Below are 27,400 nucleotides of genomic sequence, written 5' to 3'. Positions count from 1 at the left end.
AAAGGCCAGCAGAGCACACGGCATCAGGGGCATGCTGGCGGGACTTTCCCCCCAGAGCTGTGGGTTGGAAGTAGCCCTAGGAATGGAGCCCACAGCAAATCATCTCAGTCTTGGTAGAACTTGAGCTCTGGAGAACCAAGCCAATACCAAACAATACTCCAGGCAACAATCAGAAGGTAAGAGCAGCCTGGAAACATTGAACCAGCAGCCACACCACCTGAGAGGCTGGGATTTCTGCTCTGAAACCTGTCTGGATTTCCCAGGAGACTTGAATTATTCCAGCAACCAATCAGGGTGCAAATGCCCACAAGCACCAGGCGTGGCTAAAGCCCTAAAGGAAACAGATCCAGAATTTTGGGCTTCTAGTCAAATATTCTGACAACTGAACCAGGCTAATTTCCCACCTCCTGTTTTCCATAATACATTTTGCTCTCTTGCTTCCCAGCTGCACAAACAACCACAGCCCACTGAGTCTGCTTTGGTTCCTTTTGGTGTCTCGCAGGCATCAGCAACCAGCTTCGCTGACACCCGGCCCAACTTGGCTCATCTCATCGGCACCCATTTGGGGACACAGGAGTTGACTCTAAGCAAGAAGGAGCCTGTAATGATCACTCCCAAGTTTGACAGAGGATAATGCACCAAATAACAGACAAGCGTTTGCTTCTTTCTGTTTGGAAAATGCCAATTCTCCCCTGAGCCTTCTGACTCTCAGCAGCCGTCAAGAGGTCAGACAGCTCTGGCCTGAGAAAGAAGGAAAAAAATTGCATCTGTCGGAACATATTTCTTCCCAGACAGCTTGTTTGTGATGGGTCTAGTAGATTGCCTAGTCATTGGGAGCAGCCTGACTCAGCTACTGCTGCTGTTATCCTCTTTGGATGCTGGTTTTGTAATTAGAGCCATTAGTAAACAAGCCTAGCCTTCCTACCTCCTAATGTGCTCCAGAGTGACCTTGACATCTCTCTTCTCCATCTGGCCTCTTTCCCCACATTCCCAGAGTACACCATTTCCTATATGCTTGCTCTTGCAGATTTTCTGGTTCTATTTTGCCCCATTAGTTCTGTGCAGGTTGCACTGCTTTCTCCTGCAGCTGGTGATTCTCTTCCGTATTATTTTCTTCTTCTTCTTTTTATGTTATTATATATTTAGCTTCAGGTTATTTCCACACACACCCATCTTGTTAGGCCTGCTATATCCTTTTCTCACAATCTACTGCCAATGTGAAGTTTCAAGGAGAAGGATTGATTTCCTTCAACCCCAAAGGCATGCTATCAAAGTTCGGATTTATCTGATTTGCTCCTGAGTAATATATTTGGGAGCTAACAGGGCTTGCATATATATACGGTCTTGCAACCCAGCTGGTTTTAAAATGACCAGGTTTCTCTTTTGGGGGGGGGGGTTGTGGTTCTTGGTTTTTTTTAACACCCACCCACACCTTTATATAATTCACTTTTACAGTTTGCTCATGCCATGTTTGCATATGATAATTTAATAACATGCCTGTATATTTCAAGACGCTTGTGGCTATTTACCATCCCTTCCCCCCTCCCCTGCATGCTCACGTAGGTCATCCAACCTGTCCATGGACAATTTTGATAGGTTGGCAGAGCCACCCACCTGTCGGTCACCTAACATCACCATGTCAGGTGACACATTTTCCTTTGTTTGAAATAAAACCACCTGGGCAAAAGTACAGGGCTTTGCAAGTGCCAACAATCAGCCGATTGGTGATCCCTGCTAACCCCATTTTCAGTAGGGAGCCATCCATGTCTTTTTACCTGCTCCACATCTTCAGGTGTTTAGGGCAGGTGGGCATGGCTTGGGGGAAATGGCCTTGCAACTAAATTAGGACCCCTGTCAGGCTTAAATAGGCTTGTGTGGATTGGAGGTTCTCCCCAACTGCTGTGGAGAATCTCTCCTGCTTCTGGTGTTCCTGTTTAGACAGGCACATACCATGCAGCAAAGGAAGCCAACTGCTTTGGGTGGTACCAAGAGGCAGGGAGGAATAGATGAAGGCAGGGCCTGGGGCAAGACTTTATTATTATTATTGCCGTAGCTGGGTGTAGGGGTGGGGAGTGAGGGATTGGGGTTCTGCTTTAGGCAGCAAAATGTCTTGGGCTAGCACTGGAAGGACAGCTATCAATACCTGAATGCTCAGTTCAACCAAGTAAAGGCATCTCTAGAAATTGCTTGGAGGCAGAGTAAGGGAGGCCCCATTGACTTTGTAATCTTATCTAACAGGACAGAAGGGACTTTTTAAAAAAGACACTCAACTTACCATGCATTGTTAGAACTTACCCAGGTTTTTCCTTGCATTTAGAGTGCAAGAGTTTGAATTTTAATTGAAGCCCCCCCCACCCCCTGTGACAGATGGCAGTGCTGTGAATAAACTACATGCCTCTGGGTCTCAGGCAGTGCTTTTAAAAAAGAAAAATTTCCAAGTACTAAATGCATTCTGTCAGGGCTCACTTGAGAGAAAATATTAATATAATACATAATCAGAAGTATCACCAAAACCTCACTTGTAATTCGATAGTGTAATCTTTATTTTGACAATAAATTGACAAGCACTTGGATTTCAAAAACTGCTGTGTGGTTTTGACAGCTCTGTAAAAAGGCCTTAAAGTGCAACAGGTTTTGCTTGCTGCATCAAGAGTATTTCTGCACCACTTGCAACCCGCTAAGCCAAATTCCACTCGCTAAGCATATATGGTGGCACAGCATGTGCTCTGTGAACCTCCTTGTTTATGCCACTTTCCAGGGACTGCAGAATTAGGGGTGCAGGTGGTAGTATCATAGAACTGTAGAGTTGGAAGGGACCTTGAGGATCATCGAGTCCAACCTCCTGCAAAGCCGGAGTATGCAGTTGTCCCATGGGGAATGAGCCTGTGACTTTCATGTTATCAGCACCATGTGCTAACCAACTGAACTGTTTCACTGTGGAAGAACAACTGGTGGTTGTTGTCAGTAGTTGGAAGAGAAGAAAATATGGATAGTGGGTTTTTTCCTGCTTGGAGGGGTCACACATTGTGCAAGTCTGACTTAAAGAGTGTTAAAATGGACTGTGGTCCTCCAGATATCTCTGGGTGCCAGCTCCCATCATACCTGACCACTGAACATGCTGGCTGGGCTCAGTGGGAGTCACAGTCTTGACAGCACCTGGAGGGCCACAGGCCCTTCACTCCTGAAATAGAAGGTGCTTGTCTTGGCAACCACATTTTTAGCACTGTATTTTCTCTGCTTAATGAACAGAGTTGTTGCTTCTTAAAACTTTCCCCAGGGTGCCACTTACACTTCACCAAAATACAAGATATGCATCACCAAAAAATAGAACAAAAGAAGACACAAATTTGCATAAAGCTCATATATGCCAATTTATATGCGCAGATGCAAAATCAGAAATAGTTGCAAAGGTACTCAAGGAAGCTAACAACCCTGAACATTCTGCCTGCAAGTATTATAAAATTCCAGCAATGTATCAACATTCAAAGTAGATAGAAAATACAAAACGACTTCACCAAATTGGATATATTAAGAGCACCAGTAGAGTAAAAACAAACACAAAAATAGATTTACAGCCGGCTGCAAGTATGAGAGGGACCTAATATTTGGGGATATAAAATGCTGCAATTCACAATTTGCACACATGTCAAAGCTGAACTTTTCAATTAAGCCGACAGCCTGCGTGAAAAGCCTTACACATACTCTAGTGCTGATGTATTAGATCACAGGTAATAGGAACTTAGCACTGATTTGCATCAAAAGAGTGGATATCCGAAGGGGCACGGAGGCAGACCTAGCTTTTGTTATAGCGAAAGCCACCTTTCACCTTCATCTTCCAGGCATCTCCCTGCTTCTGCTGCCAATCTCAATAGAGTTTTATGTGTTTAAGCTATTAGCAAAGGCATTAAGCACAGATGCACCTGTGTGGCATCACAAAGTGCATGCGTGACCTTAGAAGACTCAGTATTTGCCTGGTGCCTGCCTTTCTCCCACCTGGAGCTGGAGCAGTGCGGGGGATGAGGGATGGGTACCACTTTGCAGCTGAGGTGCGGAATGTGGAACAAGAAAGGTGGAGAGACACAAGCAGTGTTGCTGCCCCTCTCCCCAATGATCTGCTGCTTGAGTGATGAACAGGCTTCTTAAGTTAAAGACAAAACTACCACCTACTGGACACTTTCCAATATTGGACAAATCTCAAAAGATGATACCCAGGCAGACATTGCTGGAAGAAATGCTGGGCTTTCTGGGATAAGAAAGGACAGCTGTCCACCTCACTTGCCCCTGTTGCCCTTTAATTTAAAGAAACCAGGGGCAAATTTAATAACTAAATTATAGCTGAGCTTCAGCAGTTCAGATTTCAATACCTACAGAGGAGAGACAGATGGTTACTAAAGAGAGGCCCTTTTGGAGGTGTCACCCTGGTTAAGAAATGGTCAAACCAATGAAGCTTACGTTAAGATCCTATTGGCACCAAAGTCCTTTTAGAACCACATTTATTTATTGCTCTAGGAACAGAATATTTCTGCTGGCTTGTTTAGGCAGGAAGTGGGATTGATTGATTGATTTTTTGAGAAATATTTTTAGTTCAATTTCAGTTCAATTGTTGATTGGGTGGCCAACACGTATTTTAAATGAATAAAGTTCAGAAACCAACAAAGACTGTTTTTGGTGGCAGCCTTGAGGGCAGCACCCAGGAATTCCTTTCCATAATACCAGCAGCTCTCCTTTTCTAGATTGTGACTGACACTTTCTTGATTGCTAATGCGGTGAGTGAAGCAGCACCTGCCAGCGTTGAGATGAATCATTCCCACAGTGCTCTTGGAGAGGAGGCAGAACTGTGCAAGTAAGGCAAAGAGGGAGATTTTCTTTGATTGAAGAAAGGGCAAAGTAAAAAAAAAGCATCCTGGGAATGATTAATCTGACTTGCTCACCTGGTCATGCCGTGCAGCTTGACTTGCATTGGGACAGCAGTTCCATGCTTCCTTGAGCTGTTCAGTGCTTAGTATGCTCCTGGGGTATAACAGCCCAGACTTGACTGACTGTGCAGTGGCCATTTGCCTCTTGAGTTAGACATATTCAAGCCACACTCATATCAATGGGACTTAACTGTTTCTAACGGTGAGGTGGATTGTGGCCAGTATTCATATTGTCATCTGGGTAGCAGTGACCATTTTCAGTCCACTTTCCAAGTGATTTCTATATGTATAAATTAAGAATCACATCAATCTAGTACTTTAAAGAGTGCCAGATTTGTTATCTGTGTTATCAAAGTTATGAAAGTAAATGGCTTCACATCCATTTAGCTGAGTTTCAGAAGTAGTTAGAACTGGACTGAATTAAGGTGATGCGTTCTTTTCTTTTTCGCAGATCAGTATCTCCCTGAGACCTTTCATTTCATTGAACTAATTCAATAAAGCTAATAATCCCATTTCAAAGTATGCCGGTTGATTTCATCTAAACACGATTTGTGCTCCCACCACCTTTGCTCAATCCCACTTAGAACGTTTAAAGGATTTGCATCAATAGTTCTCTGAGAAAGGGGCTGTAGCTCAGTAGCAGAGCATCTCCTTTGAATGCAGGAGGTCCCAGTTTCCATCCCTGGCATCTCCAGGTAGGGAGAAACCACTTCTAGTCAAGATGGATGAAACTGAGCTAGATGGACCAATGGTCAGACTCAGTATATGGCAGATTTCAATGTTCTGTGAATGTTCTGCTTGATGATCTCATAAAACAATAGAATCAAAGAGTTGAAAGAGTCATCTAATCGAACCCCCTGCAATGCAGGAATCTCAACTAAAGCATTCATGGCAGATGGCCATCTAACCTCTGCCAGTGTGGTGTAGTGGTTAAGAGCGGTGGACTCGTAATCTGGTGAACAGGGTTCACGTCCCCGCTCCTCCACATGCAGCTGCTGGGTGACCTTGGGCCAGTCACACTTCTTTGAAGTCTCTCAGCCCCACTCACCTCACAGAGTGTTTGTTGTGGGGGAGGAAGGGAAAGGAGAATGTTAGCTACTTTGAGACTCCTTCGGGTAGTGATAAAGCAGGATGTCAAATCCAAACTCCTCCTCCTCCTCTGCTACTTCTTCAAAACCTCCATGGAAGGAGAGCCCACAACCTCCAGAGGGAGTCTGTTTCACTGTGGAACAGCTCTTGCTGTCAGAAAGTTTTTCCTGATGTTTAGTTGAAATCTCATTTCTTGTAACCTGAAGCCATTGGTTCAGCTTCTACCCTCCAGAGCAAGAAAATACAAGCTTGCTCCATCTTCCATGCAACATCTCTATTGATCCCTATTGATCAGGCTATTGACCCCAAGAAACAGAAGACACAAAGTGTTTTATTAAAACAAAATTAAGTGTTGTTGTATTATTGGAGAGATTTAAGCACAGCTTAAATTGCTCATTTCAATAATTAAGATATAGAAGTACTTTTATATCTTTTGCTGGGTTGGGGTTAGAAGTATGTAAACATGTGGTCCATAGATATTTAGTGGTTCTGATGAAGAAGTCTGCAAAACATAAAATTCTTCACTTACTCTTGACCAAATTCTATGCTTGTTTAGTAAAAGATAGCAGCCTGTATACTAATAGCCATCTCATTCCCCAAGTGTTGACATTTATGTAGCCAAACTGACACAATCCATAAGCAAGAATGAAATATAAACAGGCTTGGATGAGCCCCAAGGTCTGCAGAAGTACAAAATATGTTTCGGAGAAAAATCCACAAGGAGGTACAGTGTGTGTTTGTGGAATCCATAAACCAGGGGTAGACAACCTAAGGCCCGTGGGCAAGATGTGGCCCAATTGCCTTCTCAATCCAGCCCACAGACGGTCCAGGAATCAGCGTATTTTTACATGAGTAGAATGTGTCTTTTTTATTTAAAATGCATCTCTGGGTTACTTGTGGGGCCTGCCTGGTGTTTTTACATGAGTAGAATGTGAGCTTTTATTTAAAATGCATCTCTGGGTTATTTGTGGGGCATAGGAATTGGTTGGGGCATAGGAATTGGTTCATTCCCCCCCCCCAAAAAAAAAGAAATATAGTCCGGCTCACCACATGGTCTGAGAGATGGTGGACCAGCCCACAGCTGAAAAAGTTTGCTGACCCCTGCCCTAAACAGACCAAGGAGACTGGGCAAGCTGTAGCCCCAGAATGGTGGCTGACTGATGGAAGGTGTGGGGATGAAATGGAGTAGTCCTACAAAGAATATGGTAGGCTGGCTGGACCCCTGAACAGGAGCACTACAGCATTTTACTGCAGAACTTGCTTGTTCTGACATTGCAGCATCTCGGTGAATTTAGCAGAATACATTACTCTTTCCTTTTCCTTGTTTGAGCAACGACAGCAGTGGCTTCATTTCAATACTCTGTGATGTTATTTCTGCTATGTATATGAATCTGTAGATCCTTTGGGATTAATGTCTTGATGTAAATATAAAGCTGTCAGACATAATCTCCTGGCAGCATCCCAAACTGCAACGTGCAGCATCTCATCTGCAAGAATGAAACTTGTCCACTGTCAGCATTATGCGTGCGGTATAAATGAACAGTGTCTCTACTCAGCACAACGCTAGCCACAAGGCAATAATGAACACCAGAGCTTTACTAGCAACACATTGAATGGCTCTCTTTGTGCCCAGGGAACACAGTCACTTCTGACCACAAAGCAAGCCTTGCAAAGGGATTGTTTCTGCCTTACCCTCTCTAGTTCGTTCTGCACTGAATTAGTGAACAGAGCTCATAGAAACCTCATGTAGGAAAATCAATGCAAAATATGTAGCCATTTTGCTAAGCTGCTTTGGAAACAGGGATGCAAAATTCTGCTGGGGAGAAAGAGAGAGATTCTGCTGATGGAAATTCATTTCCTTTTCCAGGGGGGTAGATTAATCATGCACTACATGTGGGATACAGATTTTGTTTTACATAGTATGCATATATTTTTGTTGTTCTTATCAAACACTTAAACACACTTATAGATCGGTTTGTAGAAATTAATATGCTGTGCGAATTTGTATGGGCTCTCAAGTCCATGCAGGCAAGAAATGAGTAATTTTTTTTGCTTCCCTTCTATAATTTTAAATAATTTCCTCTTCCCACAAATCTTTCTGTCCAGGACTATTTTTAACTTCCATCCTCATGCTGTTAATATTTCCAAGAGTTGGTCAGTGATGTGTAGTTTCTGATGACTACACCATTCATTTTATTGTGTGTGTCTATATCTGTGCAGCATCTGTAGGCGATGGGTAATAGCTGCGAAATATTTATAGGCATTTTCAGTTTTGTATCTACAAACTTAGTTATGGACCCTGACTTAGACTTTATATAATGAATCATATAAACGGTTGCAACAAATCTCATGACAAAAGCACTGGAAGGAAGATTTCATGGCTTGGTAGACTCTAAGTCAGGAGTGGAGAAGCTGTAGCCCTCCATATTTTGTTGGATTCCAACTCACATTGGTCATTGGCCATGCTACCAGCCAGTCCAACACCATCTAGAGGGCCAGAAGTCCCCCAGTGCATCATAACTAGGTACATACACAAATGGTAAATTGTTTTAAGCAGGCCAGCCATCAGATCATGTGCCTAAAGATTTTCAAGGAGCTTTGGGGAAATCAAACAGAGTTTCAATAAGATTAGTGAACTCATGAGGAGGAGGGACGATGATGATGTCCTTTGTGGTAGCTTCTTCCATGGTTGCTTTAGCGATGTAGCTCTAATTGGTGGCAGGGACAGCATCCCACATAAACAAGCAAGATGGCCATCCATGCCCATTCTGTTGACATTATTTCTGCTCTTTGACCTTAGGGCTGTGAGATAAATCGCCATACCAGTATTGAAATAACATAATGATAAGTGTTTCAACAAGGCAATATACCGGTGAACAAATGTGGAGACTTAACAGTTTCTCAGGGGTTAGGTCCCCTGAACCGATACTTTACAGATACTTTGCAGATAATTTGCAGGCACCTTGTCTCCTGCCGGGAGGTACATCAAGACCCTCTGCCGCCAGGAGAAGGCATGGCAAAGCCCTCTGCTGCTGTGGGGAGGTATGGTGGGACCGTCTGTCTTCGCGAGGAGGCCTAGCAAGGCCCTCTGCTGGCGCAGATATATATTGTGATATCTTGTGATATCTTGATATTTAGCTGGTGATGTATTGTGATGTTGAAAACCAGATATTGCCCAGCCCTATTTGGCATAGCAGTTGGACTTGGTGCAGTCCCGTCTGGTTGATTAGAGTTCACATTAATACCCTACACTTAAAGCACTCTTATTCCACTTTTAGCAGTCATGGCTTCCTCCAAAGAATCTTGGGATCAGTAGTTTGTTAAGGGTCCTGAGAGTTGTTAGGAGACCCTTAACAAACCATAATTCCCAGGATTCTTTGGGAAAATCTATGACTTAGAATTGTGTTAGAGTTCTTTACATGTATGGTGTGGATGTGACCTTACTCATGTGGGATCCAAATCATAAAGACCCAGGACTGCCTCACTGATACAACCAAGGATGGATCAGATTTTCAGCTGGCTGAGTTTCCAGTGATATCCGTAGTGCTGTCCTGAGTGAATTTTTCAGGTGACTTGTTGCACTCCCGGGTACTAAACTTCTGCAGTTTGGTATGGGCAGCTTAAATAAACTCTTGCTTAGATATGTCTGGGTGTCTCCTTGGTTGAAGAAACTGACCAAAACGTAGTCAGTAAAGCAGTGCATAGATCTGTGCTTCCTGCTTTATTCTCAGTGGCTAAAAAGTGTGGTTTCCTACCCTTGAAAAAACCTCAAGGGTAATGAGCTTCTCACAGTATTCTTCAGGTAAAAGCTTTTAGTATCAACTTGCACAATCATGGTTGTTTTTCCCTGTGTCATATAGCCATATTGCCAAGTCCTTCACAAAGCAGCCATTCAACTGACTGTGCAAAAATAAAAGGTTGATCAGTGTATAACTCTGTACTTTTTGTTGACCATTAGTACTATTACAATTAATCCTGGGGGAAGTTGACTCTTTGAAATATTAAGAGATGTATCCATTAGGTCAATGAATGGTGTATTTTATCTTACCTGCGGTAGGAACCCACACTCAGATCTCTTTGTGTGTGTGACATGGTTGAAGATAGCAGCTAACTTGGCTAACACTAACTGGCAAGCTATTGGTGGAGGATCTGGGTTAAAAATTCTACAGGGAGCCTACATATTTGCGGGTTCCTCACTTCAAGTTGTTCTTGCAAGACATGAGAGGTGCATGGATCAGGTGATGAGGATGTGACAGAGGGAGCAGGACCAGGAAGCCCAGCTGTGCCCCTCAGTTCCTTGCAGAATCATAATTCATAGCTGTCAACTTACAGATTTGTAAATAAGGGACCAGCAGCCAAAATAAGGGACCTGCAGCCTCACCTGTTCCAGGCACTCCAGTCTTCCTGTCCTCCTGCAGTCTGGTCAAACTCATGCTGGTAGCTTTGAGAACACTGTCTAACCAACTTTGTAACCAGAGGTTCAGCTGAATAGAATCTGAATCACATGCACCACAAGACCTATGCAGCCTCAACTTAAGATGGCTCCCCGGCCTGGCTTTGCACTGCAAAGTTTGCAGCAGCATGTGCAACAAAATGGCGCCCAGCATTCAAAAACCCCCTCAGCTTGCATTAACTAGCCACACACAAGGCATGCAAGCTCCACCCCCCAGTCATTCTTAGACTTCTTATTGGGTGAGCAACACCCAGTGTTGGCTAAGCAACACAGTTGGAGCCTCCTTCCTCCCTGGCCGGCAGGGAGGGAGGGAGAGGAGCTGCTTCCTTTGAAATTTAAGGGACATCATTTAAGGGACATTTAAGGGACATCTATCAATAAGGGACAGCAGCGGGACATGGCGCTGGAATAAGGGATTGTCCCTTCAAATAAGGGACACTTGACAGCTATGATAATTGTGTCAGGTGGGATGGGGGATGCCTGAAGTAGGACTAAACAAATTGGGAGCAAATCTCAGTCCCATCCTGCTGTTCTTGGATGTTCTGTATTGCATTGAGTTCTCAGCACATTCTCATGCCGCCCCACTAAAGGAGTCATTATTTATGTACTAATAACTACTTGGTAATGGAAGAATAGCCTCATTGTCATGTTTATGGGGTTACTTTCAAGCCATGGTGTTTGCAGCAATGTCACATGTGACTTATTTGAAGGGACTGCCTAATGGCCACTCGTATTCTTTGTTACTTCGTAACTGTCTAGCTAATTGAATGTTGAAAGGGCATCCAGGTAATATTTGGTGGGGCAGCAGAGTGAGAGGGCAGAGCCTCTTTCTTGTGTTTTGCCTGGTAACGAACAGATGGAAGGCACATCTGCTGGAAAGATCAGTTGACTGGCAGAAGTTGATTTCTACAATGGAAGCTTTTTTCTTTTTCTTTACTTATTTACTGCAGTGTGTGTAACACGTGCACACACACATCTCCCTGTCTTAATTATATATGATACATGCACATTCTGCCTGTTGCCTCCCCCTGAAGCAGTGGCAGACAGCATTGTACAATGGAGGTGTTTACCCAACCTCCCAATTGGTCAATCACTGCTACTTACTCGCAGGGGCAGAGGAAGAGCAGCAGAGCGGGTGCTATGGTGCAAATACACCAGCAGGAGCACCAGATTAGTTCAGCCGGTGAATTGACACTTTCCCACTGCCACCTCATCTCTCCCTCTCTTGATAAGCAACAACAATTCATCTGGGAGGTCAGCTCCCATCAGTTGAAGTCTCAGTGTAATTTCCAAGAGCAGCACCTTGTCTAGGAGTAGTCAAGTCTGCTTATTATTAGGGCAGACGTAAAATTGGCAAAGCTACAAGATAGCACTGTTTCCAAGCCTCCACTATTTTGAGCGCTCATGTTGACTACAAGGAATATAATATTTTGGGATTTCTTTATCTGTGAGCATAATACTTCTTCAAAATCCCATGTGAACTAGATCTCTCTTTTAGCAAGTGCTTTGAAATTCTCTGTCAGCTACTATAGATGAACTAATGGTGCTTGCTGAGAATTACAGTTGATGTGCTCCTTTAACCACACCATTCCCCGTAATGACATTATGGCTGAACATTCTTGCCATTTATTGCTGCTGTTCTACTAGCAAAAATATGCTTTTCTTAAACCTTCAGTGTCTTGGAATTATGCAGCACATTGGAAGATCATGAAATAAAGACCACCAAACAGGGTCCGAACAACTTTTAAGAGGCAGTGAAGCATGACAGGATAGATCGCACAACTAAAATTCAGAACTGATGAATTACAAAACATCAAGAGTTTCAGTACTGTCACTTGTGGACTGAACCAAGACAAATAATTTGTAGTACATTACATGCGTTAATTGGCTTACCAATGCCAGGATGTATGTGCCATTAAAAAAATTGATTTGTGAATTACCACTGTTAAGTACTTTTCTCCATTTCATTTTCCTCTAATTTCACTTTTTACAATTCCAACTCCCCACGCCCAAATCATCTCAGGATGGCAATTCATGTCCCCCAGGCTAAAAAGGGTTCTTTTCGCCTAATTTATGGCATAATAGTCTGTCGCAGCAAAGGCCATTTTCAACAGCTGTCCCTCCATTGCATGTTGTCTCCCTTGCTTCCAAAATGTCCTCCCTTGCCTTGGTGCCATTCCACGGGTGGTAGCGATTGAATAGCCATTTTGTTTGGCTTCTAGTTCCAGTATATATCTGGGCAAAATGTAATGGCAGCATCTGAGATGTATGGCTCTGACATCCAAAAATTGTTTTATTAATTTGGTCAAGGTAATTTAATATGAGTGTGAAGACTTGAAACCAGTGGAGGCATGTGGACCCATTTGAAGCCTAGAAAAGGAACGTTCTGGCTCCTTTCCCCTCTTTGCTTTTTGCAGCAGCAAGGTGTGATACCAGGAGGATAGCAAGCAGCGATTTGTTCCCTGAAATCAGCCAGATGTTTACAGCTAAGGGAGACGGAAGGCAGTGGCGGGGGCGCAGAGGGAAGAGGCGGTGGCTCAGTGAACACCGCTGGGTGCCTAACAAGCATTTCTGCTATTAGTCTAAAGCCATCTGCTAGATTTGTGTTAAAAGAGGGAAATCCCATGGTGGGGGGGAGGCAGGGGGGGGGGAGAAACACGGAGAGAGGCAGCGCCGTCACTGAGGCTCTGGCCTGGCGATGTGGGAGGGGATCCCAGACTCTTCTCTTCCTCCCCACCCCCCAGCTGTGGACTGTGAGGTTTGCAGCGACTGCAGTATGCATCAATCAATGTGTGGGGGTGTTAAAGTTAGAAGAGGTTGCTCTGCGGAAAGGAGTGTGTTGTGCACACAGCAGCAGCCCAGTGGAGAGCAGCAGCGCAGCAGAGATGGGGAGCCTTTCAAAGGTAGGACCGGCTCAGCTGGGGAGGGAGGTTTTAGAGAAGGGGACTACAAGAGTCTCTCTCTCTCTTTCTCTCTGTCATTTTTTTGGTAATGTAGGCTTTCTCCGGAGGCTTCTTAGCCTCGTTGTTTCTTTTCAGGCCAGCCTGCCTCCTCGACTAAACAGTTGTACACATCTGGGCTTGAGTTCTTGAGTTGCCCCCCGCACCATGGTAACCTTGAGTCTGTGCAATGCAGCTCCTCAAGCCCTTGCAGCAATAAAGGCTGGGCTGGTTTTCTGTTTCTTGCATTCAGGTTTTCAGGTTCTTTAGAAGGGTATGCTAGAGGCTGTCTCTGCTCCCAATGGCTCCTAGCATAATATGCTGTGTTCTGGAAATGACAGTACAGGAAACACTCTGAGAGCTAGGAGTGTAGAAATCTCCCTTAGACTGAACCAGACCATTGCTCCATCTAGCTGAGTATTGTCTACACTGACTGACAGAGGTTCTCCAGGATTTCTGGCAGGAAGTCTCTTCCAGCCCTACTTGGAGATGCTGGGGATCAAACCTGGGACCTTCTGCAGGCAAAACAGATTGTCTTCCATTGAGCTACGCCTTTTCCTCTTCTTTCCAGTTGCCCTCCCAAACTTGCAGGATGGGGGGGAGGGTTTTGTTTCTCTCCCCTGCCCACTTTGCTACTGCTTTTAGGAGGCTAAAGGGGGGCATGATTTGGCTAAAAGCAGGAGGAGTCCAGGTATGAGGTTTATGGGTTCTAGTAAAGAACTTCTACATTTTCTTCCATAACTAGGGCACTGCCCTTCCCTTTATGAAATGTTCCCTTGAAAAGCCTAGATTGAGCATGATGCTACATGTAAAGCTGTAAAGTAGTGCTGGGGCCGAGCTGGGGCCACTGCTGTGTTGTAAGCACCTGAAGGTGCATCTGTGAGGAGATGGCCTCTTCCAAGGCTGCACTCCTTTGAAGCCCCCAGGTTTCTGCTGTTGGCTACATCAAAAATATAGAATTCTGTCAGTGCCTAGTCTGGAAAGGAGCTCCTGTGCTTTTAGTAGCTGCATGGCAGGAAGTGGGTGGGGGGCTGGATGATGGCCTTGGTGGTTCCTCTCATTTTTGGAGCATTGTTGCAGGAGTGATCTCACACCTGCCATCCTTTCAGACACACAGAAAAGCCTCACTCAGGACTTGTTGGCCTTTGCAACCTGAGCAGGATGACTAAACACTATGTGAAAAACCGTGGGATAAGTAAGGCAAGGCAAGAGTGGGGGGAAGTGGGCCGCACCTGCAATTTGCTGCTTTCCCCTTCCCTCTGTGGCGGCATAGTAAAAAATGAGGTTGTGAGCAAGGAGCAGATGCCTCAGTACCAAATGGGTGCCCTCTAAGGACTGCAACAGGCCATGGGCCAGAGATTCCCCATCCCTGATTTAAAGGGACAGCCCCTCAGCTATGACGGAGGATAGAGATGTGGCTTTTCCTAGCCTGCTTCTCCCTTAGTCCTTTCACTCATCTTCCTCTCCCTAGTTGCAAGAGTAAACAGAACTCCTTCGTTGCCCCACAGCTGGGGGGAATGGAGGGCAGGCAAAGAGTGGAGCAGGGAGCAGCAGCAGATTAGTCCTCCCTCTCTTATATTGTGACATTCCTGACACTGGTGAGACAGTGTTGATCCATAGTAGATTTTTCAAAGGAGAGTTTGCATGAGTTACAGTATTTGCTTCATCCCATACCTCTTTGCACAACACATCATCAAACACTGAAACTCGCTCTCACAAGATATAGTGATGGTCACCAACTTAAAGCAGAATTAGACAAATTCATGGAGGTTAAGGCAGTCACTGGCTACTAGCCAGAATGGCTATGTTCTACTGCCATTTGCAATCCCAGTTGCTGGGAACTTGAAGTGAGGAGTGTGCAGTTGCACTGAGATCCCTACTTAAGAGCTTTTTAGAGACCTCTGGTTGGCCACCTTGTTAGACTAGATGAGCCGCTGACATGCTCCAGCAGGGCTCTTTTATGCTCTTACAAACAGAAGAAGTTATGTGATAATAGTTTCAAAGGGGATTAGTATTTACTGAGCTGGAAGAAAGCATCTTGAGTTGAAACATGAAAATATGCTCCTTTCACCAGTGACCCACATACTACAAGGAAGGGAGTCAGCCTGTGGTTAAAGGCTAAGGAACAGTTAAACAGGAGTCAATTTCAGCACATTAGGACCTCTGTAATGTTGTCTGAGCATTGTTCACCAAGATGTTTGGAGGAAGTCCTTTTTGCTGGGCTGCAACCTGCACAACTCTGTATTGGAGCAATTTAGAAGCAGGCCTTTTCGGAGGTGGCACCTACTCTTTGGAATGAGCTCTTTGCCGTAAGTCAGTGGTGGTCTGTTTCTGTCATGCACTAAAAACCCACTGTTTTTGCACAGGCATTTCCAGACCATCAGTGCCAGCTTTCAACCACTCTAGTTCTATAATTGTGATGTTGTATTTGTATTCTTAATTTTGTTGTTGTTTTATGGTTGCTAATCACCTTGGGATTTGTTTTTTAAATGAAAAGTAGTAAAGAAATTATTCTAATCAGTCAGTCAGTAAATAATAAAATGTGGATGTTAGCCTACAAAAATTAAGCGCTCCCTTAACCTTCCGGGGGAAAGTGCAGTTTTCCTTCATTTCGAAACATCATTCATATCAGAGAGTGCAGTAAGTTTGCTTTCTGTTGAACAAAGTTCAGAACTGCTGGGTGGCTGATGCCATCCCTGAATTTGCAGATGGATGGGCCCGTTATACTGACAACCAAAAACAGAGTGGAGTGTGGTGCTTGGAATTTATGGGTGCAGTTCAGCATTGTGTTCTTCCCATTGTCCTGTCTGTGCAGGCATTCCAGCTTGCCAGACGGAGTGATGCTTTCTTTCCCCACAAACTGGTCGGAGGGTTCTCCTGACCCACTCCCAAACCAATTTTGCAGGAGGTGTGGTGGAAGCGAGGAAACCCTATTGTTCAGGGCTTCCAGTGATGGGGCTGGTTAGGTGAACCCAGGGGCAAAACTAGGCTTTATTTCACCCGAGTCAAATATCCAGTTTGATACCTACGTCACACACATTTGCACACGCATACAGGCTGGGAGCCTCAATGGAGGCTTCACCCAGGGCTAGCCCCCCACCCCACCCCCCAGTTTACAGGATTGGGTGAATGTTTCAGCAGGTGCAAGTTTTTCATTCATTCACAGCATCCAATTTGTGTCCTATTATGGGTTTTAAAGGAAGTTTCCTGGACCTTTGGAACTGGCTCAGTAACTAAACTGGGTGAATATCCTGCAGTTACTATATCTGGACCTTTTCCTTTTTTTCTTGTGTTCACGATGTCATAATATATTTGTGTCGTCTTCTTAAGGTGCCACAAGGCTGTCTGTTGTTTTTGCTGCAGTGCAAGCTAATACTTCCCCTTGTTTCACTGAGCCGTGCTGCAGGTTAGCTGTCTGTCTAAAGAGATCCCTAAATGAAATGGTGTTCAGCCAGGATGTCTTCAGGCTTCCAGAAGACAAATTGGATGATGTGAAGGAAAATCTATGATTGGATCTCCATATATATATATATATATATATATATGCGCGCACATTCTAAAGTGGCAGGTGACAGGCTAATCTGGATGATGCCCGTAAGAGGGGGATGGGATTAAGCCTTTCTTCCATTCACCCCTTCCCCAGTTGAAATCCCTGCCAGCTGTAATTTGCCCAACAGGGTAAAACATACAAGTACCTTCTTTTCTCCCTTCCATTAAAAAATATCATGAGAGGACAATCACAAATATTTTACTTGCCTTACCAAGTTTGGCCTTTATTCCGCAATGGGAGACCCTTCACCTGACTTTCTTCATTGCAGCTGTGGAGTTGTATGGAAATGGAACATGGATCAGAGGATGGCTTTAGTCAGCTTCCAGTCCTTTGGAGTTGACCTGATTTCACACCTAACAATGGCAGAGGCCTGGTTGCGAGTGCTAAAAGTATCCAAGGCCAAACCTTGAGTGCTATATATATATATATATATATAGCAGAATTCTGGTTCAGGACTTGATGGTACAGATTGCTTTGCAAACACCAGTTCTTCTCAGGAGCCCTACACAAACCCTAACACACCTCCTTATTTTTTTTATAGTACTATTGTGCTTAGGTTGGGGGCTGGCACTTGCAGCAATCGGGTGTTAAATTCTCTCCATGCTCCAAACTCTTTAAGTTAAGGGAGCAACCCACCTTCCACTCCATCCTACAGCCCTCCCTGTGGAACGCCCTCCATCACATGTCAAGGAGATAAAGAACTACCCAACTTCTAGAAGGCAGACGTGTTTCGGGAAGGTTTAATGTTTGACGTTTTACTATGTTTTTATATTCACTGTAAGCTGCCCTGAGTGGCTGGGGAAACCCAGCCAGATGGGCAGGTATAAATAATAAATTATTATTATTATTATTATTATTATTATTATTATTATTATTATTATTATTATTAATTTCCACCATGCCCAGTGATTTCAGAGGAGAATGTAGTCTGAACCCTACCCTACCAGCTGTCACAGTGATGTGAACCCAGCATAGTTGGCAAAACTGCTGTGAACATTCCCCATTTAATAAAAATGGTGGCTTGTCTGCTAGGGAGAGTAAGCCTGAACCACAGAGATAGATTCCATAGGGCCTTTTGGCCATCATTTTCTTTTTTATAATATCTTATTCTTTTTCCCATATAGAAAGTTACATTTGTTACTCAACAGTTATATTCCAATTCAACAAAACTAGTAATTTCCCGCTCAACCAATATCAATGTTTATAACCCAAATTACATACAATTGCATTTTTAGTTTCTGTCTTATCTAATTTCATCCTCTCTTAACATGTTTTTAAAATATATTCTGATGTTTTCTTACATTTGAAATATGGGTAATTTGTCCTCTCTTAACATGTTTTTGGAATATATTCTGATGTTTTCTTACGTTTGAGATATGGGTAATAATTTTTTTATATAGAGCAGACAGGGTTTCCAGTCTTTTTAAAAGGATTCTAGATTTGTATCTTTTATAAGTGCTGTCTGTTTTGCCATCTCTGTATATTCCAAGATTTTCATCAGCCATTCTTCCTTTGAGGGTTTTCTCTCCTCCTTCCATTTCTGTGCATAGGGAATCCTTGCCACTGTAGTCTCCCTGGCAGACAAGCCACCATTTTTATTAACTGGAGAATGTTCACAGCAGTTTTGCCAACAGACATCTCCATCTATGTAGGCCTGTCTAAAGTGATGCTGATGCCTGCAGCAGGTTCTTTGTGCTGAAAGCTTTACCTCGTAGCCTTATATGGCACATGCCCTGGGCTGAGGCTGCAGCAGGAGAAATGGACAGTGCCCTGTTGATTGCCTGCAACAGGATTGGCTGCTGGTTCAGTTGGGCAGCCTCTGTCAGCCTGAATGCAACCTTTGTCAATGGGCATTGGTATATGCCTAGTCTAGTGTTGGTCCTAAGCAGTGTTTGCCACTACTCAGTGCTGTTTTGCAAAGCTGGCTAAGCCCAGTCTGCATCTGTCGGGCTCAGCTGGATGATGCAGGGAGAACGTGGACTTTGGGCTTCTTGTTAGCATGCATGGCTTACAGTTTGAGCCAGTCTCCCCACTCCTTTTGGCTTCTCTTTTCCTGCTGGCGCTGGCTGTCTCATATATTTTTCCGAATCTGTTTAAGCCTGACCCGCCTCCAGAAAGCTCCTCTCTAAGAGACACAAGACAGCTGGTTGCATGTGCCTTGGAACTTCATAGCGCCTATGTGGGACGAGCCATAGGGCAGACTGCCGTGAGAATAATCCGTTAGTGGCATGCTTGCTGTTGGTGAATTGGCAGCCCATGCTGTTCCCATGGCCCTTGCAATAATCAAGGAGGGGCATTTTGGGTCATCTCAGCATGTTGTCTTCCTGCATCTCACTGGGTTGGGGAAGAAGCAAGCATGTAATGGTTTAGATTGAAAGGCCAAGTGAATACTTTTGTGTTGGCCAGCTCTCCTAGGACCCAGTATTCCGCTTGTTAATGCATGCTGGACAATGACTGTAGAGCTATAAATTTACTTAGGGCAGAAAACTCAAGGCAAATTTGGCCAGCACATAGGCAAGGTGAGAATTTGAATGCAAGGTCCCCATTTTTTGTCTGAAAGAACATGTGGCTGTGCTTCTGGTGTTGTGCTGAAATAACAGCAGAAATGATCTGGGGCTCTCCTGAGATTAGCTACTGATTGTGCATCAATTTTAAAACTCCTTGCAAAGAACTGAGGCATTATTATTATTATTATTATTATTATTATTATTATTATTATTATTCTGATGCAATCCTACATATGTTGGTTTGAGAGTATCCCTCCTTGAAAACAATGGGACTTGCTTCAAGAAACATGCCTTTTCTTCTCAACTTCTTTCTCTCTCTCTTTTGGTCTGCTCAGAAATTCTTGTGTCTCTGAAATGATGATGCAGCAATTTACTGCTGCCTGAAAGCTACGTGTGTATGTATGACCTGAATCCAAGTGCTGCAAACACTGCAGTAAAACTGCTGGAACATAATAACAGCACCCGTATAAGGCATGCTGCCATAAAGCAGGACTTACTGGTGAATAGTGTAGTTTTATAGAACAGGTGTCATTTCATCTGCAGCAGTAGGTGCACATTTGTACTGAAGTAGTGTGATAGATACTGAAGGGTATTGTGTAGTGACTAAAAAGTATGAGCTGTGATATTTTTAACTTTAGGACTCTGGTATGCATAAAGAATCAGAGGTGTAAAATGGGTAAGATTATACCTTTTTATTGGACTGACTTCTTTGGAGGGGCAACATAAGTTCAGGAGGCACCAAGAATGCTTCCTAAACCAGAGTAGATAGGTAACTAGTCTCATTCATTCATTCATTCATTCATTCATTCATTCATTCATTATTTTGGTGTTTGTCACTTGGTTGCTGCCTGAGGTAGACGCTGAGCAGATTGTAGAAGGAGTTGCTTTGCTCTTGCTGTCTTCAGGGTTGTGATCATATTTGACAGTACAATTCTGTGTCCCACACTGTCCAGGTGAATGTATTTAGATCTTCAACCCAACTTTTTCTTACAGCTTTTTTATTCAGCACATGAATCACGAGTGATGGCCTTAGAGGTGCCACCTGGCTGGTTGCAATCTGGCCTGAACTAAATTCAGGCAGTTGATCAGTGTGCTTGACTTTAAAGTGGGGATGGGGAACTTGTGGTGCTTTGGATGCTGTTGGACGCCACCTCCCATCAGCTCCAGACAGCATGGCCAGTGGTCAGGGATGATGGGATTTGGAGTCAAACACCATTTGGAAGGCCATAGGCTCACCCACCCCTCATCCAACCCTTTTAAAAAAGTGTAAATTGTTTGAAACACAAGTACTTACAGAAACTATGGGTGGCAAATGACACCTTAGAAGAGAAATTTCTCCTCTCGAAAACAAGAAGTCTTCCTTTTCCACAGTGGTGCCTGCTATATGGGCATCATCTAAATCAACTCCCATTATCCCTGGCTAGGGATTGCGCTGGTTTGGGGCTGATAGGAGTTGTAGTCTGCAGTGACTAGAAAGCATCATCTAAATCAGGGGTCAGCAAACATTTTCAGCAGGGGGCTGGTCCACTGTCCCTCAGACCTTGTGGGGGGGGGGCTGGACTATTATTATTATTATTATTAAAAAATATGAATGAATTCCTATGCCCCACAAATAACCCAGAGATGTATTTTAAATAAAAGCACACATTTTATTCATGTCAAAACACCAGGCAGGCCCCACAAATAACCCAGAGATGCATTTTAAATAAAAGGACACATTCTACTCATGTAAAAACACGCTGATTCCTGGACCGTCCACGGGCTGGATTGAGAAGGCAATTGGGCTGGATCCGGCCCCCGGGCCTTAGTTTGCCTAACCATGATCTAAATGGTACACATATCACCTAAAACCACAAAAACCTTTTTCCTCCTCCTCCTCCTTTTCCTCCAGAACTGTAGCTTTATTCATGTGCTATGTTATGCAAATTCAGTTGCGGAACCAATTAAAACTCATGACTGACTGAGTTCTTTAATCAGACCTATTAATAGTAATTGAAGAGAGAGGTGTCGGGATCTGCATTTGGATAGGGTTCTGTTTCAGCAGCAGCAGATCACACTTCTGAGAGATTTCTGACTCACAGGTTTGGGCCATCTATCTCGTAGACATAAGCCACACAAATCCATAAATCCAGCCATGGTGATTTATTTTCACCAAGTTTACAGACTGATTTGGCTGTCCATCCAAGGAGAGCAACTATTTTGCTTCCTCTTTCTTGCCTGGCTAAAAGAACGTGAAAGTACCCTGATGACAGGTTCTCTGAAGCATTATCTGCATCCTGCTTTATTCTTGCTTACAGAGTCTTGTGCAATTGCATTGTGAGGTGGCCCAGAGAAGTGAAGAAGCATGAGAAGTGCTGCTACCACACACACACACACACACAGAGAGAGAGAGAGAGAGAGAGAGAGAGAGAGAGAGAGGCAGACAGACACGTGCAATGGGATGCATTGGTATTAACTCCAGAAACAGCCACAGAAAAAACTCTGGCATCAGAAGTGTCTTTCACTCAGAATGAAGAGGAGAGGGGCATTTGATCCTGAGAGGCTCAGGACCGAATCAAAGTGACAAAGAATCTTGTGGCACCTTAAGTACGTTTCCAAGCACAATTCAAATTGTTGGTGCTGGCCTTTAAAGCCCTGAATGGCCTCGGCCCAGTATACCTGAAGGAGCATCTCCACCCCCATCATTCAGCCCAGACACTGAGGTCCAGCGCCGAGGGCCTTCTGGCGGTTCCCTCACTGCGAGAAGCCAAGTTACAGGGAACCAGGCAGAGGGCCTTCTCGGTAGTGGCGCCCTCCCTGTGGAACGCCCTCCCATCAGATGTCAAGGAAATAAGCAACTATCTGACATCTGAAGGCAGCCATGTTTAGGGAAGTTTTTAATGTTTGATGTTTGATCGTGTTTTTAATATTTGGTTGGGAGTCGCCCCGAGTGGCTGGGGAAACCCAGCCAGATGGGCGGGGTATAAATAATAAATTGTTGTTATTCTTGTTTGTTTGTTTGTTGTAAGCCAACAAACTCTTTTTGACATTGCCTTCCACAGGCTAGAGCAGTGTTCTTCAATCTTGGGTGCCCAAGTGTTTGTCGGGACTAAAGCTTCTATCCACTTAATCAAAAGTGTTTTATTGTGGGCATATGTCTGTTTCAAGAGGCAATGGGTTGTGCCTCTGGGAGTGAAGTCAAACGGCTGCATTAGCAGCACCAAAATGATATGCCTGGGATGCAAGCCCGGCCAGTGTGCATCACACACACACCAGATTCTGCCCAAGTTGGGGGGGCGGGGCTGGCATGCACATGTAACACTATGCGGCATGAGGAGGCCCAGTGTAGTCTGTCGCGGAAGGCCTGATGGGGCCCACTGCAGGCCATGGAATATTGAGGGGGCCTGGCATGCGCCTCCTTGAAATTTTGGGGGAAATGTGGTCCTGGGCAACCAGAAGAAAGAAAGAAAAAACTCTCTCTACGTCACTGATGTGGTCCAAAGGAAAACAGACCAATACATTTGGCACTAGCTTGGCTGCAGGAGTTGCTAAAAGGAGGCGTACGAGGGACCATCCTTCGGGACGCTACTCCAGATTTGTGTAGAATTTACTCCTCAGCCCTTTCTTCTCCCAAAGATATCCAACAAGGCAGTGGAGGTTTGGACCCTCCAGTTTTCAGTGATCGTTGAGGATGGGCCCTGCTCATTTTAAACCTTCCAGGCAAGTTCATGTGCAGCAGGCTGTGAGATAGCATAAAAATACCATAGATTCCGGCGTATTAGGCAAATGGACATATAAGAAGACCCCACAAATTGGCAGCTGCCAATTTGGGGGGTCGACTTATACACCCAGTCTTATACGCGGCAGCTTCGCTGGGCAGCGGCAGTGGGCGGTGGGCTCCATGCCAGGAGAAAGCCGCCCAGTGAAGCCGGCTTAGCATCGCTGGGCAGCTTCGCCAGGCAGCTTCCTCCCAGCGTGGAGCCCGCCGTCCACTGCCGCTGCCCAGCGAACCCATACCCAGCGTATAAGACGACCCCCAAATTTTTAGAGGATTTTCCAGGGTTAAAAAGTCGTCTTATACGCCAGAATCTACGGTGCTAAGCTCATGTGCCGTGTTCAGCTGTTGCTATGACATGCTGTTTACTGATAGCACTGTTACTGTTGTTATGTGTGGCAATATGGCGTGCAAATGTGAACACAGTTTCTCAGGGATGTCAAATCTCGACAGAGATTTGAAAATGTTAAAGCCGCACTGTTCTGCTTTGAAACACTGAATATGCAACAGTGTCATTTACGTTGGCTCCTCATATTGCCATAGGGCTAGCCGAGAGCATGATGCAGAAAGCATTTTGATACCACCCAGCCATTAATAAAGTTATCTGAGAAGTTTATTATTATTTTAACCCGAATATGGACAGTGTCAGAATGAAAACAGCAAAGTGCCAAAGAATTTGGCACTGTGTATCTGAAGAAGTGTGCATGCACACGAAAGCTCATACCAAGAACTAAGTTAGTTGGTCTTTAAGGTGCTACTGGAAGGAATTTTTTTATTTTGCCAAAGAATTGTAAAACACGGAAGCATGTTCTTTAAGCTAGAAAGCCCGGAAAAATAAAAACCACTGCATATAGGTTTCAAATGAGTTTCTCTGGGAGAGTATTTCACAACCAGGGTACCATCACAGAAAAGTCCCCCCAAAAGTGTTAGAGTCAAATGAATACAATAAGTCGAGGTAATATAGAAACATCATGTATTTCTTTGATATAGTATGACAAGATTTTAAAATTTTGTAAAGTAAAGAATTCATTGATGCGATATTATAGACTGTCTGCATTTCAGTGTTGTGAAACCACCATAGGCCGTTTGGTTATGCTTGTATATTCTGTGAGCCAAAAGCCATAGACTTAATGTCTGTAAAGTTTTAAAACCTTTTCATATCTGTTTCTTTAGTACATTGAGTTTATTTATGATTTGAGGTCTTGAGAGAGTACAAGATGACAGGTTTACAGTAAACTGTGCCTTTTAGAGCAAACCAGATCAAGAGAGGCAATGAAATCCTGGCCAGTCCGAATAATGGCAATGTAACAATGATACCATGTTTTCCAAGTGGGCTATCCAGTAGCTGTGCTGACTTTGATTTGTAGCTTAAAAGACAGTGTATGGGTCATTCGGTATTCTTTGCAGTCTGTACTGATTTCTCTGTTTGCCCGATGACAGTGTGGGTTAGTGGTAACATGGCAAAATGTTTGAGAGGTCTAGAATTTCTGGAATTCTGTTAACTGGGTTTCACACTTAAATGGCAGATTGTGCGTTCCTCTTTTTCATCGAGAAGGGTATCCATGTTAGTAACATAAGTAGAGTTTTGTGACTCTGTAAAAAAAGAGAGAGAGAAACTAACAAAAGTTAAGAGCCTTTGAAAGCTCATGCCACAATAAAGTTCTTGTTTAAGGATGGCTTGCTTATTGTGGCAGAAGCACCCATAGATGTCTCAAGACTCCTCTGGGTTTTTTGTTTTTGTTTTTAATCTCCTGTTTATTTTGCATAGAGAGGTTTCATCTGCAAATTAGGCTGATGGTATCATTATAATAATGCACTTTTTAAAGAAAAGGACATAAAGAACCAACCAAGCTCTTCTTAGCTGGGACTGTAACCCTGCTCTGTGTGTGCAGAGAGCTGTGAGGAGAGTTGTTTGTCCGTGTTTTGCGGTTCCTTGTCTCGCCAGGACCTGCCAGCTGCCAATGCCTGGCTCCCTTTTAGTGTATTATGGGCTAAGCCTGGGGCAAGCGGAGCTGATAAAAACCAGACACTCATTATTAATGAAAGAAGTTGATCATGGTGATGGCTGGAGGGAGAAGGAGAGGGAGCCTAAGCACTGCAGGCTGGGCTCGGTATGTGGGGACTTGGGACCGATAGAAAGAGCTGAAAGCATCTTGGTGCTGCCTAGGCAGACCAGATGGGGTGAGCGGGAGAGACATAGGCTATTCTTTCTCATTCAAGGGAGGGGCACTTCATCTGGGAGGGAAATTAAATCCCTGTTTGTTTACTGTTCTTGCTTTCCTTGAAAAGAAATACAAACCCCACTCCTACTACATTGTGTGGGGCAAATTCTTCCTGTCACTGGAATGAATCTCTCATCTTTGCTTTCTCATTTTTTTTCTAGGCTGAAGTTCAGCTCTCCACATTTCTGCATTGGGTTGTGATTTCGTTCCCCCCTTTCTTTCTTTTAAAAAAGCCCTTGTGAAAATTCATCAGCCTTAAAGTATAATACTGATACTCGCATGTTTGTGTGCAGTTTGGTCTGATCTGCACATTTTTTTTGCCAGAAATTGTCCCTAAATATAATGCCTTTTTAATGTTACATTCACTAATATTTGAATTTTAATGCACACTTTTCCCTGATATTCCCACATTTTGTACACGTTATGGCCAGAAAACTACATTGTGGCACGTGGAGAAGTGTGAATTTTAAAGGATAGCTGTGTTTAGATTCACATATTGTTTTGGAAAGCGTGCCTTAGGTGGGTTTCAATTAACATCTGAACCATATTTCTTTATCATCTCTTCTCACTGTAATTCTCCCATTACACACAGCAAGAAATGCAAGTTCTGTCTGGCTATAAGGCCTTGCTCCTCAGCAAGAAGCTTCAGGGCTTCACCAGATTGTCCAAGCACTGCCACATCTTTTCCTCTCCTTGCTGTTGCCCTGATATCTTTCTCTACTGCTTGGAGTGGCAGCAAGTGCCTTCATTCTGAATGCTGTGTTTCTTTACGATACCTCCCTTGCAGGTTGTCATAAGCAGACATGTCAGCCAGGATAGAACAGAAATAATACAAAGCAATTGTATGGCATGCGGGCCTTACTGCTGCATGCTGTGTTGGGAGATGAATGTGCAATCTGGATCTTGTGGACTGATAGGTGCTTAATTGGTTTTTCCTTTTGGCCATGGGGCTGGGTCAGACCACTGGGGCTCACTGTTGATTTCTGTGGATGTGGGCAGAGCTGCTTGAGGTGAGAGGCAGGGAGGGCAAGTGAAGGAATGCTCAGGAGATGAGGCAATGCAGAGCTGCCCTTTGATCATAGAATTGGAAGAGACCCCTGAGGATCATCCAGTGTTTCCCAAACTTGGGTCTCCAACTGATTTCAGACTACAATTCCCATCATCCCTGGCCGCTGGTCTTGCTAGATAAGGATGATTGGAGTTGTAGTCCAGCTGGAGACACAAGTTTGGGAAACACTTAATCTAGTCCAACCCACTGCAATGCAGGAATCTCAACTAAAGTATCCATGACAGATGGCCATCCAACCTCTGCTTAAACACCTCCAAAGAAGCAGAGTCCACCATCTCCCAAGGGAGGCCATTCCACTGTCAAACAGCTCGTACTGTCAGAATGTTCTTCCTGATGTTTAGTTGGAATCTCCTTTCTTGTAACTTGAAGCCATTGGTTCAGGTCCTACCCTCCAGAGCAGGAGAAAACAAGCTTGCTCCATCTTCCATGCGACAGTCCTTTAGATATGTACAGCGTTCTAACTGGGAAGCACCAGAAGAGTAGAACTCTTAGCCCAGAGAGTGAAGCTGCAGCACCTCCCCAGATACGATGTCAATAATTTTTGTGCCCAAAATTATATGCCAGGGAAATAAGAAGAGAGTAGTTTATGGAAATTCCTCTGTATTTGCTTAATGTGTATAAGCCTATTATCTGGAACATAATATTTGGGTTTCCAAAGAATCTAGAGTATTTTCCCAAGGGCTGCAGGAGCAGTTCATCTGTCATGGGTGGCAAGGTGTGTGGGTTTAGTAACTGGAAGGGCTTGCAACTGTGGGGAGGGGCTTTTCATGATGCATAGTGTGGAGTTGCTGGAACCGCTCCTGACCTTTTGCAGTTGTTTTCTCTGCCTGCAACCACGAGGGTTCGAAAAACGTAAATTCAAAGTCTCAAAACAGTCAAGTCCTGGGCACAAGCCCAGATT

General features: G+C 44.2%; 1 protein-coding gene across 10 annotated transcripts in view; it reads left to right on the top strand.

Moving 5' to 3' along the window:
• EPB41L1 (erythrocyte membrane protein band 4.1 like 1) overlaps nt 1-27,400 on the top strand; it is a 170,942-nt gene that overhangs the window by 69,806 nt on the left and 73,736 nt on the right. Inside the window, exon 1 of one of the 10 annotated variants that reach the window (XM_082225763.1) lies at nt 13,125-13,361. The exons of the other annotated variants lie outside the window; for them this stretch is intronic. The gene's annotated coding sequence lies outside the window, so the exon portion shown is untranslated. Of the gene's footprint in view, nt 1-13,124; nt 13,362-27,400 lie in introns of those variants that run through there. 10 annotated transcript variants of the gene reach the window in all.

Source organism: Podarcis vaucheri (assembly GCF_965113315.1).
Source record: "Podarcis vaucheri genome assembly, chromosome: 6".
NCBI lineage: Eukaryota > Metazoa > Chordata > Lepidosauria > Squamata > Lacertidae > Podarcis > Podarcis vaucheri.
Note: the sequence above shows the minus strand (reverse complement) of the source record. Positions and strands in the feature narration are given on the sequence as shown.